Below are 12,636 nucleotides of genomic sequence, written 5' to 3'. Positions count from 1 at the left end.
GGATAACATGACAAGAGTCCTGGCAGTGGTTGAATTGCCCTGCATTGCTACTTTTTGGAAGCTGCAGCTCCTCACTGCTCCAGTTAACAAAGAAGCCGTTAGATGCTGTAAAATCTCTCACTGATAAGGACTGTCTGAATCCTGCCTTTCTACTAAATTTGATCAATGTGTCACATTTTCCCTTTCTTCTGTCTGGACTCTAATAACTGTCTTTGAGAAGGAGGACTGCAGTAGGGAGCCTCGGTCATGGCTGCAGCCTCCTTGGGGAGTGAGGGGTTAACCTGCTCTCCCCAGGGCAGATGCTTACAGCCAGGGCTACAGTTGGAGGTTGTCTCAGGGTGAGCTTGGTGCTCATCCCTTCTCCTAGGACTCATGCGCCCCAAAAATTTTGAAGCTTTGTGTGGGTGTGTTTCGGTTCTTTCACTGGTGCGTTGTATATTTTGGTAGCTGGAAGCCTTTTAACCCCCTTCAATAACCACCAGGGGAACGCGTTTTCCGATGGCGTTCATCAGCTTTTCTGTTGGAGCACAATAGCTGCTTAAACAGGGAGGGAAAAGCAGAAATCAAATGACACACCCACAGAGGTAGAAATGATGGCCACGCTCTTAGTGGTTGGAAATGCGTTTTCAACTCCAAATGGCTCGTCTGAATTCAGCCTTGGCTCTGGGGATTCGCACCAGGTGACACTGACCCCGGCAGACCCATATTCCCAATTACGGATCACAATATCCTTGCCAAAAGGTGTTGGCTTGGATAGCAAAGGATTGTTCCTTGGTGTGCCTGAGAGTGAGCCAGCACAGGGCTGAGTCCTACCTCGTCTCTATTCCTGAACAAGGGCAAGCCAAGCTATATATTAAGGAACAAGGAAATTGCACTAGTTAAATTTAAAAAACTCATTTAGCTAAAGCAGCACAAGCCCCCATGAATATTTATCTGATGTTATGGAAGCATGTGGACTCCCACCTACTTTATTAAATTGATTTTCAATAAAAATGCCAGTGGAAGACGTTTGATTAATGGCTGGTGGGACGGTGCAATTAATGTGAAGTCTGGAATCAGCAATAAGTGTCCCCTGAGCCCGTGTGTCCCTGCTGGAAGCTGGGCTAACAAAATGTTTCTAAACTTCTCTGAGGGACAACAGTGATGTTTACCCGTGTGGTTTCCATGATGGGTGAACAGGAGCTGCTATTTTGCTGCTGTTTGGCTGGTGCATGGTTTTGCTGAGGGCCGATGGCCTGACCTTGAAGCCGGTGTGTGGCTTTTGCTCCCAGTGCTCTGCCTTTTCCTCAGCTTTTCATGCCCCTCCGAGCAGGCTGCACCTGAGAATTAAGCACAGCAGCGAGCTTTAGCGATCATGTCGGGTTTGAGCGAGGCTCCCTGGGCCTTTGCATTTAAACATGCCTGGGATTAGCTCCATCACCTCCAGATCCGCTCAGCTCCTACCAATTTACCTGCTTGTATTTGTCTGCTGAAGGAAGGCAATCTGAAGCTGTAATGTTACAGCTCTATTAGAGAGCTCTCGCTCGGTTTCCTGCCGGGACCCCCGCCAGGGCTGGCGCCGCCTCTTTGCGATGAGCTGTCGGGAGCTCGGGTGGGAGAGGCTGAGCGCGGTGCAAGAGAGGGTCGTGGGTGCTGCGGTACCCGGGGCCCGGCTGAGCCGGGGAGACTGGAAATCCCTGCGGGTGAGGGGGCCTCCCTGCCCCTGGAGGGCAGCGGGGCTGGGGGCTGCCTGCGCAGCCTGAAATAGAAACTGTCCCCCGGGGGTCTTGCGAAAAATCTTTGGAAGCTGCTGTGGGTGGGATGTTGCATCTCACGTTCTCTGCAGGGGGTTTCTGAGCCAGAGGCATAGGTTTTTTCGGTGTGATGGTTAGGCAAGGACTGCGTGGGAGCGGAGGCGGGTGGCGTGCCTCGGTGCGGCAGGGAAGGCAGTGTGTTAGGCAGGGAGGCGGGTCCGTCTCAGCATCCCTCGGCTCCACACCCATGGAGCCCAGAGAGGTACCGCCACGCTGTGAACTGCTGCAACAGGGGTGCTCAAGTGGCACCAGAAAACCAAGACCTGGGGCACGAATCGTTTCCCCAGCCAGTGTGGGAGCCCCATGCACAGGCTTCTGCACTGGGGAGCAGGATCAGTGCTCTGCTGTGCTCACCGCTTCCCGGAGGGCACGCTGTGCCCAGCGGACTATGGCCACATGGCACAGGGAGAGCAGCCAGGGGCAGAGACAGTGCAGATGCTCCTGATGCCACCCTCCAAGGCCAAAAGGCTCTTGTAGTGGTCTCTATTTTGCAGTACTTCGGGTTTTTCTCTGCATGCAAGCGTATAATGAGGCCCGTGATGGCTCTCTGCCTGCAGGAGAAGAGGGGGTCCCAGGGCAGCACCTGTACCAGCAGGCAGTGAACGGGTGCAAACGCTTCCAGCATGTGCTGAATTTGTTGGGCGCTCCCCTGCTGTGCTTGCATTACCGGGGAGCTGGGCTGAGACTGGGCATGGGGGAGAGTGACGGGAACAGAAAGGAAGGAAAAAAAAAGGGAGCAGATGCTGGCTAATATGTATGTGGCAGATAAAGAGGGGAGAGTTCTGGTTGAAAACAGAAACTGAGAAAAGGCAGATTGGCAGCCAGCATATTTCTGGAGACAGCTTTCTCCTCTGTAGGCTGTGAGTCGCCTAAGAAACGTGTCAATAAAGCACACTCGCAGGCACTGTCTCTAATAAATATATATTTAAGAGAGACATTTCTTCAAAACTTCTACTAGGAGATGTCTAATTCTGAAGGGATGGCATGAAAAAGGGCATCTCCAGTGGAAGCAGAGAGTTGCCATGGGAACTGGAACGCTTTGAACGCCCGTCGCTAAAACAAGAAAACATTATCCCCAGCAAAGGAAATTAAAAATTACATCTGGAGGCATCTGACCTCTGCTTGTCTCTGATGGGAGTATCGGAATATTATGCAGCATATCATAATTCATGTAGTGGGCAGAACTGAAAATTCGGTATTTGTTGCTGAATTGTTGTAACTCTGATAAAAAGCCTTCCTGTCCACGGGACAGACAATGCTGGTGTCTGAACAGTGCTGGGGAGGGGAAGATTTAGAGCCATAATGGAATTTCCTCTAAAAGGGTTTTGCACTTGGGGATAAAACAACAGCCCAAGGGCACAAATAAGCCTGTCTCGCCGCATGTGGATCACTCCGCTGCTCCTGGGGTTTGCCAGCCCCATTTGCCAAGGACTTTCCTGGGAGGCACTGGGAAGCCAGGGGAGAGGGGATGTGATGGAGGGGCACGGTGCGTGTCTGGGGATTTATCTTGCACTTCAGAGACTCTCTGTTTATCTTTGCAAGTCTGGGACAGCAAACACAAGAGGAGTTATTTCCAAGTGGCAGAGGTGGACTCGCAGTCCGTGCTGTCTAATGCATTTCTTGGTGCGTTGGCAGCAGCATGCACAGCGGTAACGCAGGGAGCTACGTGAGCCCAGGCGGCAAGGGGAGCTTGCCGTGCCGTGTGACAGGACTCCAGCATCAGAGGAAATGTTAAATTGAGCAATGCAAGGCAATGTGAATTAAATAAATTTATTTGTACAATGTATTGGCATTGCTGCAAACTAAATGAGCAGTGACCATACAGCCCAGCGACCCGTGCACAACGGGGAAGAGGCAGCTCAGTGGAGACCTTGGCTCCGCGCACAGCTCAGCAGTCACACAGGCAAAGACAATGTTGGGGTGCGTAAGGAAGGGAAAGCATTTGTCTGCATTGCCCTGGGGGTGGTGGTGAAGGATGCCAGAAGTGTCACTGGAAGCACACCATCGCAGGAGCTGATTAAGTTCTCCTGCTGAAGGAAATGCCAGCCAGGAGGAGGAGATAAGGGAACCAGAGTGCAAATTACTGTGTTGCTTCCTGCTATGGTTTTCTTGTATCTTCGTATCAGTACCTTGCATTGGCCTGAGGGGACAGGCTTGAGAATTAAATGGACTCTTCCTCTCAGCTATACAACAGGCCCCAGGAGCCACTTTCTTTCTCTTTTTTTTTCTTTTTTGCACACCACAGTCCATCATGCGGTCTGGCAATCCTCAGCTTGCAGAACAACCTGGAACAAGATATAGCCAGAGGCATGGCAAGGCAGCACTGAGGCTAGAAAGCAGATGGGGAAACTGAGGCACAGCAGAACTGCATTGCATTCTCAGTGCATAATGCAGATTAGGACCAATGGTGGGGCTGGAGCTCAGAGCTCAGCCTGCAAACCCCACGCACTTGATTGAGACATCTTTTATGCTTTCTCCCTCTGCAATGACATAAAATTAATGCAATGCAGTAGGTCTCTTGATTTTTCTTGCATTTCCCTGCTTGCTTTCTGGCTTTCCAATCTTTCCAGTTGTTTTCTATGTATCAATGATTATCAGGTTAGAAATAGCAGTTTTGTATTGCACCCTTGTGCTTATCTTTTTTGCTGGGGATCTGCCTTGAGCTCTGATGAATCAGTAATTGCTTTACAAATGCTAAAGATTTTACTGGCACTGATCTGAAGTTTTTGCAGCTCCTCTTCAAGCGTGTGAATGGCCTGCTAGGAGGTGATGATTTCTGTTAAAGAAGAACTTGCTGAGAATGAGTTAACAAAAGGTTCAGTGTTTTTTGGAAAGGGAGCAAGCAATAACCTGCGGGGGCCAGCCTGCAAGCTCCCGGATGGAGAAACTTCAGAGGTGCACTGTGTCCACGCAGGTTCTGGATAAGCCTGGTCTAATGACTGACTCTCCCAGCTGAGTTACACACATGTGAAGGGATACAGCAAAGGCCGCAGTCCAGTGGCTGCTTTGTTCCGCTGCCTTATCTCTCCTGTGTATGTGCAACTTCAGCCCCAATGCTGGGGCACGGAACCTGCTGCAGTCTGTCCCTGAGGGTGCTGTTCACCAAGATCCCTTGATGTGGTCAACAAGAACATCGTCACTGACCCCTAAAGAGGGAAATTAACTGAAGATGAGGTCAGGAAGGCAGGCCCAAAACAAAACACAGGTGTTTTGCAGGTAACGTGGAGACGTTAGCCTAATTCTGAAGTACCAGTCTGGCATTTTTGTCCTCATCTCATTGCTCCCTCCTGTGCATACAGCCATGCAGGCGCCCTGCAGGACTGTGGTCAGCAAAATTCTCCTGGCTTTGCTTTCATTAGGGCCACAGCCACATGTACCAGCCAGCAACAGGGCATTGTCTGAATGCTCTTCCCTGTCCACTGGGACCAGCAGGGATTCCCTTCCCTGACTACCTCTGGCTTAGCCATCAACGACAGACTTTAATACTGAATAGGTTAAATTATGCATGCTAATTTATATTCACACATTTTCTCATTGTGTTTATAATATATAACAAACATGTTTATGTAGCATCTCTCTTCCATTACCGCAGGGTCTCAAAGCACTGTAGAACCTCTAAAAGCATGCTTACACATACATATTCCTCCTCTGTCTTCACAGCATCTGAGGGTGTCCTAAGTCCTTAAAATAGTAACTACAGTAGCTTTGTTTATTCCGTCTTTTCTGTCTGTAGCAAAAATAGCTCAACTAATTTGTAGTCTCTGTTTGTAGTCTGTATGTGTGAGAATGAGGGGTGTGTGTAAAGCCTCCATGACTGCACATCCTCTAGCAGTTGCTGCTTCTGACTCTCTCTTCTATCTGACTCTCTCTTCTATTCCACCTGGACTTTATGTTTATCAATAAGTTGCACCATCTCCTGATTCTAACCTCTGGATGTGTATTTTATGTCACTTCATGCAGTAATAAGAATACATGCATGTGCACGCCTACACAGGGCAATGAGGGAAAGCTAAATTAAATTACTTGAGCCAAATGCCTAGTTCTGTTGAGTCTTGCAGTAGTTTTTTGCCTGGGCTCCTAATGGAGTAAGGTTTATCACATCTTTCTTTCTGCCTTTTGTCTTCTAAAAGCTTTTGAGCCTGTTGGCTGATCTGAACAAAATCTGACAGAAAGATATATATCTCAGAGATTTTAAGACCCTGCAAGATTTGTGGAATTATGCAGCTGAGTGGAAAAAGACCCAAAGAGGAGAGAGGTTACTGGATGAGATCAACTGGTGTTAGGCATCAGAAAAACAGGCAGCAAAAGCTGATCTGCAGGAAAGCAGGGTTTGTTGACTCCGCTACTGGTAGAGCAGCATCTCTCCTAGGCTGTTCTGCTGGATAGAGCTCTAACCTGCATTCCCCACTCTTGGTACATGTGAGGAAATGCCTTTCTCCAGCATGGGAGGCTGTGAAATCCCTATAGCACCTTCTACAGCAACACATGGACTTACCCACCACGCCAGGTATGCCTAGAGCCCGCTTATCCACCACGTGTTGAGACAAAGGGGCAATGTAGCATGCTCTGTGCAGGGTGTTCAGACCAGAAAACTGGGCTACACTGTGCTGTTATTCACGTGGAGGTGCTAGGGAGGGAGTGCAGTTTCTCACCCAAAAGGGACAAGCAGATGCCCTGTGTGCTTCTCAGCGCTGTGCTGGGACACTGGCTCCCTGCTCACTTGGAAGCAAGGATGAAGAAGGTGTGCCTGACTCCTCTGCTTTCAGCAGTAGTTATGCCTTGATCCAAACTCCATAGCCAATATGTTACGTAGGCGTGGAGAGAGCTCAGACCTGGGTCAGAGCCACAAGCCCATGTATAGTGCATTTGGGGACTGCTTAGGGATTTCTCTTCCAAGAACTGAGCTGATCTTCCCTACATAACCCAAGGAGTTTGTGCCCCAGGTGGGTTGTGCCCCAGGGATCACCTGGGAATTAAACATCCATCTAGGCATCACAGTGTGCCATAAATCCTAGACAAGCCATGCTCAAGTGGTAACTGAGTCACTTCACGGTCCTGCATCTTGTTCCTGCAGAGGACACTGGATGCAGCCGTGTTAGAAAGCTGCGTATGCGGCATGCTGTGTGAGACAGGGAATAAATCTCTTCATTGCATCAGCTCTCTCCCGGCCTTGCTAAGAAAGAGAGCCAGGGCAGGAGGCTGTCTTTCTGAGGGATTTGACAGGCATCATCTCACTTCATCTGGGCTGTAAAATTAAGCACATGTAATTGTAGACCATGCTGATCTCTCTCATCATGCATGAGGGGTTTTGTTGTCAGCTGTCTCTTGAGAGAGCCCCTGAAATCCTTTTGAACAGCTTGCTCCCCCTCAGCTGAAATATCCAAGCTGGGGGGAGAAAGGAGAGCGAGCACAGCTGGAAGTGATACCACATGCGTATCTGTGTTTATAGATTTGATGACTTCTCTCTAGTCCGGCTGGAGGACATGCAATTGTAGACACTGATGTGCCATCACACCAGAGAGAAGGTAGTGATTCATCACCGCAGCTCACAGAGCAGCTCCTTGGGAACTGGCTGTACAGTAAACACTGGCAGTCCCAGGGGATTCAAGCAGCAGCGATGGGTGATAAGCCAACCCCTGTGAAAAGATGCCTTGGCACCCCAGGATGGGAGAGACAGGCTTGATACTTTCATGCAGAGCAGTATATAGCCTTGTTTCTTGTACAAATGTGATGCCTTTTTGATCATAACTCTGCAGAAGTCACTGGGAGTGTAACTGAGGGGGTCAGATCTGTTACACGGACTGAGTTATTTCAGCTTTATGAGTGAGACAGGGCGACCATTTCTGTAAGCAAGCAAACAGCTGAGCAAAACTGCATTAGACAAATAGTTCATCACAGGTAGGCAGAGCTAGATACGGATCTGATCCAAAGGTCTCATTGGCAATCCCCTGCAGGCTTTTACTCACCCCTGATTTTGCTGAGATAAGACATTTGTTTCAGACATTTATGTTGTTTCTTTCCTTGCTGTGTCATTTATTCTGCGGAGTACAAATTTCCCACTGCTCAGTCCTTGGCTGACCCCACTTTGCAGTAGATGAGCATCTCGTCATCTTTAACCACGTTGTCCCAGGTAGGAGCATGAGGCTAAGGCCAGCCTTCATCCATGGGACCCTGATCATCCTCATCTCTACATTCACTAGAGAGAGGTAGATGCTATCAGAGCGTGTCAGGTCTGGGTAGGCTGACCTACTTCTGGTCATAGACAATATGGGGCTAATGGGGTCTCTGTTGTGTCTTGATGCTTCTGCCCAAGTGAGTTTTCCTGGAGATGTGTTGGTGTTTTAGGTAGTTCGGGGAATTAAACCTGACGCCGTTGTTAGCTCTGTCTGGCCTGCAAAGGATTGGACCAGCTGCCAGCCCTCCTGGTGACACTTTTGGCCATGATCGCTGCCATTTGGCATTAACTTCTGTAGGCTGTGTGGTGTGCTACCAAACGCCTTTGCTTCTTACTGATTTCAACTGTTTCAATATATAATTTTATATATGGAGGCAGTTACAATTTATTCCTATGTAACGAAGGCTGCTGACAGGACCGGGACACCCTATGTGTGTTCTGGGTTATTCGTCTTCTAAGAAGAACATGTGCAGGCTGCTGTCCACTTTTGGGAAAGATGCCCAGGCTGAACTTGTCAAAACTGGGTGAACGTCTGCGATATGAGACTTGGCTTTTGCTTCTGAATAAGTAATTTTGTATTCAAGGATGCTGAGGCACTAAAACAGCCAAGCAACACCTGAAAATATGTATTTTGGTTGTGGGGAGAGGCAAGATTACCCTCTCCCCCTGGGCACCTACCCCTCTGCTTGTGCCTCTCTGTCCTCTCCCAGTACCAGCATGGCAGTCCCGAGGGCAAAGCCACAGAGAAAGTACCCTGTGCCACGCTACCCAGAGATGTGCCCTTCCTTCTTCAATGCCTCTCTTCTTACTGAAAAGAGATACAACTCAGCTCCTACTTCCCAAAACAAGGCAGCACCACAGGTTGAAAGGCTGTCTGAAAAACCAAGGTAGGAAGTGGCAAAGGCAGCAGCCCTGGTGCGTGGGACTGAAGCTTCAGAGTGAGAGGAGGGACCCGAGGGTGGAGCTTCTGGCTGGGGGCTGCAGTGTGCCGCCTCCGAAGGCAAGCGCTGCCCTGGGTTGTGGTGCAGCTTGGCTCCAGTGGGCTCATGGGGCTTGTAGCAAAGGTCATGGAAGCCCTTTTTGTTCCAGAGGCTAAAATTGGAAGGAAAATTAAATCCCCCCAGTGAGAGGCTGAGAAAACGAAGAATGAAACACCCAAAAAGCTTCTGTGTGCAGCTGCAAAAATTACCTTCTGCTGCTTATTAATTAGCATGGCAAGGATTTGGAAGAAGGCATGAGGTGGAAGTTGGTAGCACAAACCAAATTCCTGTGTTTCCCTTCCCAGGGATGCTGGGTTAGCTGTAAAGCACCATCCTGTCCAGTGTGCTTGCTTTGGGTTATGTGACGTAGGGAAGAGCTACGCAGCGTCCCCTCTCTCTTCATGGTGACACTGCCCTCACCGAAGGCTGGTGGGAGTCTTTCCCAAAAGATTTCGTGTGTTTGAGGGAACACTGGACAGGTCTTTGGAAGAGGATCACTGAATAAGGGGACCTCATCAAGCTGAGAAACTCTTGAGCTGACACTAAATGCAGTTGCAGTCTAGGAGGGTGTTAAGGGGCATTATCAGCCTGTTACTGCATTTTTTAGGTTGTGACCACGGTCGGAGATGGGATATTGGGCTGGCTGGAGTCCAGAGCAGTTCATAGGGAGGCCAGTGCAGAAACATCTACCTCCAGGAGCTGGCCTAGAGCAGATTGGGGGTTTGTATCCCTGGGTGCAGAAAAGCCTGAACAGCACTGTCCTCCTTTCTAGTCTCAGCCATGTCATCATGCACAGAAACACCAGTACAGACAGGCTTGTCACCTCCGAGCTCCCTTAGGTCCCAGCACAGCCCTGGGGCAGAGCTGGAGCACTGCCACGAGGAGCACAGCCCTAGGAAGTCCCCATCCCCTCGCTCATCCAGCTTATCTCCGAGATAAGGCTGTGCAGCCTCCCTGACGTCAGTGCAGCAGTCAGGAATCCCCTGCACGAAGCCGCAGTGGCTTCGCCCCTGTTTTAATAGTGCACATTGTTTGGGAGCCTCCAGCGCTTGGATGCAGGCACATCATTTCTGCTAGCTTGCGGCATAGCCTCTGGGAACCCCCGCCTGGGAAACGTGACTGTGTTCAGCACATCCGCAAACCTCAAGAGCTGAAACACAACCGGCCGAGTCGATTATATTACGGCTGAGATTCTTAAATAAACAGCGCTTGATGAGTGCAGCAGGATATTTAATAAGAGCCTCCTCAGCTCCCCGTGCCCCCCCCGCCCCCCGCCCCCCATAATCACTTGTAGAGGCAGCCCTATAATCTATAGCCGGTGAGGGGAGAGGCAGCGAGGCAGAGTAATTTGTATTCCGGTTCTGCTACTGCTCCTAGTGCTTCCAAGAAGCAAGTAAAAATAGCACTCCGTCATTTTGTAAATAATAGCTATCTCCTCGCAGGCCCAGGGAGTCACGAGCACTTAAAAGGGAGATTGCAGGAAGGGGGGGATATCTGCCTTGAGCCAGGGCCAGGAAGATGGGACATGGGGACTCGGAGGGGGGGACAGGGGAGGGCAGGTGAAATGGAAACCCTGAAGCACCTCAGCAGCAGCCACTGTTGCTTTACACCTTCTGCACGCACAAGGGAAGCAACAGACCCTGCTGGCGGGGGCTCGGGGCGGCAGGATCTGGCCCTCCACACAGAGATAATAGGGATGTTTATCGCCTGCACAAGCAGCTAGATCTGGCATAGCAAATTCTTGGAGAAAGAGAGGGGTAGCTTTTAAAGAGCAGGCAGGTGTAGGGAGTGCCATGGTAACACTGTGGGAAGGGATGTTACAGCTTTTGTTTTACATTTGCATTGCAGATCTGCCCAGCTGTGGGGGATTTCTGCAGGCAGGAGCAAGGCAGCATTGCCTGGCAGGCAGGGACGGGGCTTTGTACCGTGTGGGAGAAGGGGCAGCTCTGATGGACCTGTAGCACCTTGTTCCTGCTCACACACTTGCTCCAAATGGTTTTAGAAACACAGTTGTGCTGAAGCTTGGGAATAAGCTGAGCCTATAAATGGGAAAAGCCCCCAGACGAGGGAATCAGCCTCAAACAAATGGCTTAGGAACATGGCATGCCACTCGGGTCTCTAAATTCTGCCCATGTTCAAACGTTGAACCTGAAAATCTCTTGCTCTTCTAGTTTCGTGACTGCTTCAGGGTCTTTTTTTGCTTTCCTGGTCCCCAGGTGGCAGCAGCTTGGGGCACGGTGAGGCTCCTTGGTGCTTGTGGCCAGACGGTGCTTGTGCAGCACGCCGAGAGCAATACTGAGCCCTCCGCTGGGCACTAGTGCACCAACCTGTGCCCTTCCCTAGGGCAGCTGGAGCTGGGCTCTGGTCCTTGCTCCACTCCGGCTTCCTACCTGAACCAAGTCTCTCCTTTTCTGTTTCCCCAACTACAAAACAGGACTGGCAGCATCCGCCTGCCACCCCAGCAGGCTTGAAGGCTCAAATCACTTGTACATGTGAAAAAACTTTGAGTCACAGGGAAGGATGATGCTAGGAAAGGAAAAAATGCCATTTAATATTCTGCAACAGGTCTAGGGAAAGTGCCCAACCCTCTACAGTACAGTCCTTAATTATTCAATCTTTGGTGAGAACTGGGCAAGGCAGCCAAGCTGCAGTGTGAGCGTGTCTGCAGATTGAGGAGGAGGTAAGGATTTCCCTGCCATGTCTCTAAGCAGAGGCAGGAGATGCTCCTCTCTCAGCTTTCTCTTGCTGCAAAAGTAGACGCAGTTTCTTCTTGTTCAGGCTCAGGATGGGTAGATGTGAGGGTAAGGAGCGGGGAGGCTGGCTGAGTAGCTCCTGATTCCTCTGGAGGAGAAGGTCTCACCATCACAGAGGTGATGAGCTCGGGCAGGGCTGCAAGCAGTGCAGATGCTCCTGGGCTGTAGGATCACAAAGGAAGTGAATCTCTGAGGCTGGAGCTCTCTCTGTTCTGCTGGTAGTTTACTACCTCTGGAATTCCCAGCTCTGCTGAAATCCCTGCTTGCGTAGCAATGATTTAATTTCAGAAATCCTGCTGGAACCCAGCCAAATCCTGCCCTTAGGAGCACATATTAACAGGGGAAGTTCCATCTGGCTTTTGCCATGAAAGGTGCAGGGACCCCATTTTGTGGTGGGGGGACATCAATAAGCCAGTAACCAAGCCAGCCCCCCAGCTCATCCCTGCACGCGGCACTGCCTTGCAGGCGCAAAGGGGTCCCACTGAGTTCGGCGGGTTCGCATGGCCTGGCCTGGGGGGTACATCTGCAGTTTGGAAATGGGCAATCCTCTTCAGACCCGGGCTGTAATTAATTATTAATATTAATAAATTATTAATATTGATAAAGTAATGGCATTTATTAACGCCATTATCTTTGATTGGATTTCCCAGTAGATTGAAGTAGCGGGAAGGGGCCTCTGGAGCTCTGTGACAGCCAGGTTACAGCATGATGAGGACATAAAGGCTCACGTAAAGATAGCAGGATCCTATCAAAAGGTGTTCAAAACTAGTTCTGCCTTTTTACCTCCTCATCACTTCCTGAATCCCTTCCATCGTGCTTGGACCCTGAAGATCACATTGTAAAGCATGGGTCCTTTCATGGACCCCTGTCCCTCTGCCCCCTCAGGTGCAGGGGACAATTCATCCTGCACCTCACAAGGACTGGCTTCACTGGCC

At 50.1% G+C, this 12,636-nt stretch overlaps 2 protein-coding genes across 2 annotated transcripts in view; both read left to right on the top strand.

Moving 5' to 3' along the window:
- LOC142087719 (thymosin beta-15A homolog) overlaps nt 1–12,636 on the top strand; it is a 463,475-nt gene that overhangs the window by 27,151 nt on the left and 423,688 nt on the right. The window lies entirely within an intron of this gene.
- Nucleotides 1–12,636, top strand: part of GABRA3 (gamma-aminobutyric acid type A receptor subunit alpha3) — an 80,343-nt gene that overhangs the window by 27,267 nt on the left and 40,440 nt on the right.

Source organism: Calonectris borealis, chromosome 13 (assembly GCF_964195595.1).
Source record: "Calonectris borealis chromosome 13, bCalBor7.hap1.2, whole genome shotgun sequence".
Taxonomy (NCBI): domain Eukaryota; kingdom Metazoa; phylum Chordata; class Aves; order Procellariiformes; family Procellariidae; genus Calonectris; species Calonectris borealis.
Note: the sequence above shows the minus strand (reverse complement) of the source record. Positions and strands in the feature narration are given on the sequence as shown.